Here is a 6,724-nt window from a genome sequence, read left to right as displayed (position 1 = left end):
AAAATTTAAAAAAAAATGAAAATTAAGGTACCTACTTAAATTGAAGTATTTTTACGTAAATTTTTCTGTGTATTAGATCTCTTCGAAAGCACTGCCTAGCAGAATTTATAAATCATCTATGCATTTACCTATTTGACAAAGAAAAGTTGTATTTGACAAATTAAGTGCCCAGTGTCTTTCTGAAATGAACTCTAAACTACTACACCACGGTGCACTTGTTATTAGTGCTTTATTATGTGTGATTCTTGATTAGCTGTATTCACATTTTATGCAACATTCTGAGTACCACTGCACTAAATAATCTTCATATATACTTCACCTAGTGAATTTTGATGAATTTATTTGTGACCATAAGATCATAATCTGAACCCTATTTTTCATAGCTTGAAATTCGCAACAGGGGTGCACCTTGGAATCAAGTAAATTCAGTAACTGTTTTCAAAGTAGAGAGTCTAAAAAAAAAAGTGCATCTTAAACTGAAGTTAATTCGGTATCTTCATCACATAGTCATTTTGCCAGTAAGTATTCCTTACCTATTTTAACCATAATTCACCCACTATAGTGCAGTGTTGAAAGTACATAATAGTTTCATGCACTTTTTCACTATTGTACTATATAGTATATATTTCATAAATTTATAAATATTCTAAAACTTTTTTGACTAAATCACACCCCATTTTTAAAACTTTATGTTCTGAATTCAAAGCAAAATTTTACAAGATTCTGAATTCACCACTGCATGCAGTTGACTCAGAAATTTGCTTTCATGTACAACAGCCAAGTTGCATGGATGTACATGGATAACCTACGATCTACAATGCTAAGTTGCTTGCTAAACTTCGTTATCTCTTGAACACGAGCAGTGGTAGCAGATATTTTGATGTCACATTCAGTACAGACTTTCCTTTAAGACTGGTCTCAAGTGCAAATATGCCTCTATCCATTCAGAGCTACGCGTGATGCAACATGTGTAACAGATACTTTTGTATCACCTAGCAGGTTATTGAATTGGTAGAGCTTCTAGCAAGCACAGAAGATATAAACACTCTCGTATTTATGTCAAGTAGCTAGTCAAGCACATCACATTTTGCACCAAAATACTAATTAGCACTGCTGTGGCAGATTTTCAAACTGTTTGTATGCTTTGTTAATAGAAATTCTGTTTGTTAATTACTTTATTTGCTTGTCTTTTCTTCTGGTTGTATTTATAGACTTAAAGGGTTAATAACCTAGAGAAATTATACGCCAGTATTAAAAAAAATATGTATGAGAGATTGAGGTATTTTCCAAGTTTGAAAAATTGATTTTCTTTTAAATGTTAGGACATAATTTTTCTGTAAATTAAATGTAAATATAGGTAATATGAAATAATGAGTTTTATTTTAGTTTTGGCTTTAATGTACATTATGAGTTGCAATGCTGTATTTGAGTTTACGTAAAAAAAAAAAAAAAGTCTATTCCCCCTCTTTTTTTCTGATATCTATCCTTGATGACACTAGAAGTCTCACCAAAGTACTGTGTCTGCGATGCCTTCAGACAAACTGAGGAACTCGGGACAGTTCCCAAGCGACTGGCAACACCACTTAGTCACAGAAACAGCATTTTGTCACAGCACAGCCGGATGGCCTGGCACCGACCCCCGTCGGTGCGTGCGCACCGCTGCAGCTCACCAGGCTGCGGCCTTTCCGTCAACTCCCGCCTCTCTGCACCTAGCGAATGTGCAAGAAGCAGTGATACGTCCACCACGCCTGACCGGTGGCCAGGGCCGGCGCGTCCATATAGGGCAGGCGAACTAGGCGACCGCCTAGGGCGCCAAGTAGCTGGCGGCGGCGCAGCACGACACGTAACAGCTCATATCATATGCTAAACGATTATTGAAACTAGATGAAAATTGATTTCTGTAACAGTTTGGAATGTTTATATTGATATAAGTAATTATTTAAAGTCCACGGTGACCTGTTTATGATTTGTAATAAGTAAAAAAAAAAACACAAGCCTGCTTACATTTGATTGTTGACCAAATCTTAGGCTTACGTTATGTATTTTGAGGCAAGGAAATTTTTTTTTTGGGTGTCCAGCCAGGGGAGGGGGGAGGGAATTAAGGTTTTTCGCCTAGGGTGCCAATTTACCTTGCACTGGCCCTGCCTGTGGTGTGCAGCTCACACCACAAAGCAAGGAAGAAAATGTCGCTACTCAGTGCTATTACCAACACTCTTATTTTCTTCGGGAATCCAGGAACTGTGCGGTATTTAGAGGCAACCTAACAACCTGAAAGTCAACTTTTCAAAAGAAAATGTTGGCTTTTTTGAATTTTTTTTTTTTTTGTCATTTGTTGCTGGGAATGTTTACCACAAATGTTTCATATTATCTATTTTCCAATAGAGAACAACCAAAACACTATGTTAAAAGTTCTCTATCTTTTGTTTTGAAACTTAAAAAACAGCCAAGTATGAGTGTTGAATATTATATATAATTTTTTAAGGCTGTGCTGGAATACAGCTTTCATTTTGGGAAATATTTTGGTGGGAAACTGGGACGGATTGACAACAAATTTATTGGAACAAATAGTGCCTACTAATTATGCATAATCAGGTTATTTCCTGAAATTCCTTCATACCATTAAGGCTCTTGATAGTTAGGAAGCCATCAACATGTGTCTTCAAGCTGATCTGAGTTCACATTGTTGGGATCAAAACCTAAATTATTAAATAAAAATTGGTCGTCTGTAAAGTCGGTTTACGGACGATAGTTTAACATGACATCATCATAACAAAACATTGATGAAATTATTGCATACTTTTATGAATAAAATTGAATAATTTTTTATTGAATTATCACTATTTTGTATAGATACAAAGGAGTGAAATGAAATCTACAATTTAATTGATAAATTTACTTTTATTTGCACTCATTAATTCAAATATGTTTATTACTTTAACGAACAGATTTAACTATTACTTTTATACATGTTTGCTATTTAACTTCTTCCAATCTGTGTTATTCTGTTAAGGATAGGACGATGATAGGAAAAGTAGGAAACGAATGGGAGTGTTTCAAGTTTAATGTGCCTCGAAAAAGTCAAATCGATGGTTGTTCCAATCGAGTGGAAGAGAGATAGATGCGGCGCAAGCGTACAATGAGCGTAATGGGACAAAGTGCATAACTGGACAATGAGTCATCCTTTTTCGTGCGTGCAGCCGGCGTTAATCAATTTATTAGACGTTGTCACGTCAAAAAAAGTTCTAAGTTTAGATACGAATGTGAAAATTTAAGGCTCAGTTTCGAAGAAAAACTTGAGAGGCAGACATATAGGCTAGAATATGTTACGCAAAGAACAGCTGTAAATATAAAACTTTGGCTTCAATTCATTTCCAACTGTGCCCTCAGAATGGTAAAAAAAAAAATCTGGAGTGGGTTAAAATAGAATGTACACTGAAAAGCTGTTAGCCAAGATTTAAAATAATGTAGCTCTAATAACAATAATAGTTTTTTAAGTAATTGTTTCTTTCTTTCTGTGAAAAAATTAATTTTTGATAACATGCTTCTTTCTTTATCTGTCGAGAGCATGTGAGCTTGTGTAAAAGGAGTATACCGTATTTACTCGCATAATGTCCGCAGTAATTTGGCTACATTTTTGACAAAAAAAAATGGGGTGCAGACATTATGAGGTCAAGTCCGAAAAAAAAATTTTTCCTCAAAATTTTACAGTAAAAAAATTGTTCTCTCATAATTACAGTAGAACCTCATTTTTACGTACCCGCGATATATGAATTCCCACGATTAACGTATTTTTTTACATGCACTGTCAATTTCCCTATACTAATTAATAATGCATTCTTTTCCCGCTTGTGCAAAAGCATTTCCCACTGTTTACGTAGAATTAGTGCTGTATTTCGTGGCAAACCATCGGAAAATTTAGAGAAAACAATAAATTCTCAAAATGAATAGCGTGAAGTTATTTATTAAGCGCTACTGCATTAGTGTATGGTCACCACAGCTTCGTTTGCCATTGAAAACTACTTACTTTTTTTTTTGTGCCACGTGCTATTGTACACCATACGGCCATGAACCAAACGTATGGTGACATTAACATGAAAATTAATAAGTACTTTTCTTAGCGTTCCCCTTTAATCTTAAATGTATTATGCATGAAAATAAAGGTGAAAACTCGCATTTTAAATACACAAAAGAGCGGATTACTGTTCCATTATTAAAATACGATCCAAGCAACGTACGAGTTTCCTATAAATATGGCGTCTTCGTACATATTCAGCGATGTTTATTTTAACACATTAGAAACATTCAGAAAAGTCAATTAGCTGCAATGAATATTCAAACAATGCAATGGCAATTTAACTTCTATTCCTCAACGTAAACAATTATATTGATGGTGGTAGCTTTCGTTTTATAGCATTATTATCTGAAATTAATAAAATTTTAACACGTAATTAAATACAAAGTTCAAAGTCAATTGTGTTACAAAATTTCAGCACCAAGTAGCTATATCAAGATGATTCAACATTCTCATCTCTTACACAAGAACAGCAAATTTCATGTCGAACTTTCGGCAATAATGAAGAACGGGGATATTGGATATATGTATAATTTTAATCATGTGAGTTAGTGAAGTTTCAGTTAATATATAAAAACATAACCGTCTCTGACATATTATTTAGTGTGGTATATATTTTCTTATTGTTTCCCATATAGTGAGATGATAAAAAAAATTTGAACATTTCCCTCATTTTGCGTTTTCCCGGTTTTTACATAATTATTTCCTGGTCCCTTGAAATACAGTAGAATCTTGTTATAGCGAGCATGGTAATAGCGAGAACACAGCTATAACGAGGTATTTTTGAGGAATTTACGGCGTGATCGCTTGAAGCGCGCTTTTGTTATTTGTCTGCTTTATCTCCACCCCTCTCGCTCGCCACTAGACATCTTGCCGTTGACGCCGTCACATTCTTCAGCCTTGCAGTCGCCACCTAAGTGCGTGGCTTTAAAAATAGAATCCCGTCCTTTCTTTCTTTTATCAAACTTCCGTTAGTTATCTGTGCCTGCGACTTCACAGTCACAGCATCACTGGCTGGCTTCAAGGCCAAGGTATGCTCGAGTCGAATAAACCAAGCCTTTGAATATACATATACTTGTACGCATTTCTTGTTATTTAGAAAATAGACAAAATCTATTTTTTTCCCCGCCATTAAACATAACAATGTTTACTTTTTTTTTAATATAAATGCTGTTAATTAATTTGTTGCGCCATTTTCATTAACGAATAGTAACATTGTTTATAACTACATTAGACCAAAAAGTCAGAGCCGTCTTTATACTTGTTGCTAATTGATCGCGTTAATAATACACAAATATTTATAAACGTGTTTGGAATTATTTCAGTTGTTTACAAACACGTCACGTTATTTATTTTACTATCTGACAAATAGTAGGCACTAGAGCTGTAGCAAACCGTATGTATTCGGTACTGAGTAACAGGTGCGCCATGTAGTAACAAAACATTACACACGGCTGCATTTCGTTACTCGCATTTTTCGTATGTTTTACGCATGCGTGTGCATATTCGATGAATTTACGTTACAAAGAATGAGGTTTGTTTATTAAGTATAATTTGGAAATTCGTCGTCCAAGTTTTTTTTATTGTTTATTAAAGGTATTGTGTGTGTAGACAAAGTTTGAGATTGTAACAGAAACAATGTAAGAAAGTATTTTATACAAATTAGAAAAATGTATGTTTTTGTTTTTATAATAGCGTAATTTCACATTTTTTTGGTTATCTTAAAAGAGATAATATTAAAAAGCCACTCTAATGAGATTTAATTGTTTCTTGGTTAACAAAAACTATTAATTATCAAATATTGTTAATTGTTTATATTCTATTTATTATAATTTACGCGACGTCATACTGTACGCGTACGCAATACGACTGGATTCGTTGCTGCAACATAACATAGCATGTTATGCGGTATCAGAAGTAACGAGTAACGTTAGTAACGAGTACTAATTGTTATAGTAACGAATACATACGGGTAAACATTTTTTCGTTACTTTTACACCTCTAGTAGGCACTACCGTATTTATTTCCGAATCTCTAGGACAGTTCTTGTAACTTTTATTTCGGTCATTTGTTGGGATATTTGTCCGGGAAAGGGGTGGCGATGTTTGAGTTTAATCCTAAATTTATTTTCTAAAATAGTTGACAGGTTTCTTTAAATGAAAAAAGTATAGTTTTCCAGCGACTATTTCGTTTGAGGCGTACGTGCGTTGCCGCAATCCTGCTTTTTTGTAAGGAAATAAATCGTCGCGCTACACTAGCACCACCTGTTAGCAACATCCCGAACCAACACGGCTGCCAGCAGACAGCCCGCGTCGACGATAGATAGCAGGACAATGCTGCGTCGGCCGCGGGCTGAGATGCTATACTTACGTGGCGTGGTAGGGTATTCTGGTTATTTTGACGCAATCAGTGATCGCATCCGTACTTGTGGGGTATCGTTTTAAAGAGAATTCACACATCTGCTCACAGAAATTAAGATTTCGTTAATATAACCTGTTATTTTCCAATTATACAGGTTTAAACACAATATTTATGCTATTTTCGGTTAATTTTTATTTTTTGGGGGGCAAAATTTGTCCTATTCGGTTATAGCGAGGATTAAACCCAGAACCGTGACACCTCGCTATAACGGGACTCTAGTGTATGTAAAAA

The sequence above is a fragment of the Bacillus rossius genome, chromosome 5, assembly GCF_032445375.1.
Source record: "Bacillus rossius redtenbacheri isolate Brsri chromosome 5, Brsri_v3, whole genome shotgun sequence".
Classification (NCBI taxonomy): Eukaryota; Metazoa; Arthropoda; class Insecta; order Phasmatodea; family Bacillidae; genus Bacillus; species Bacillus rossius.
This window is presented reverse-complemented; position numbering follows the sequence as displayed.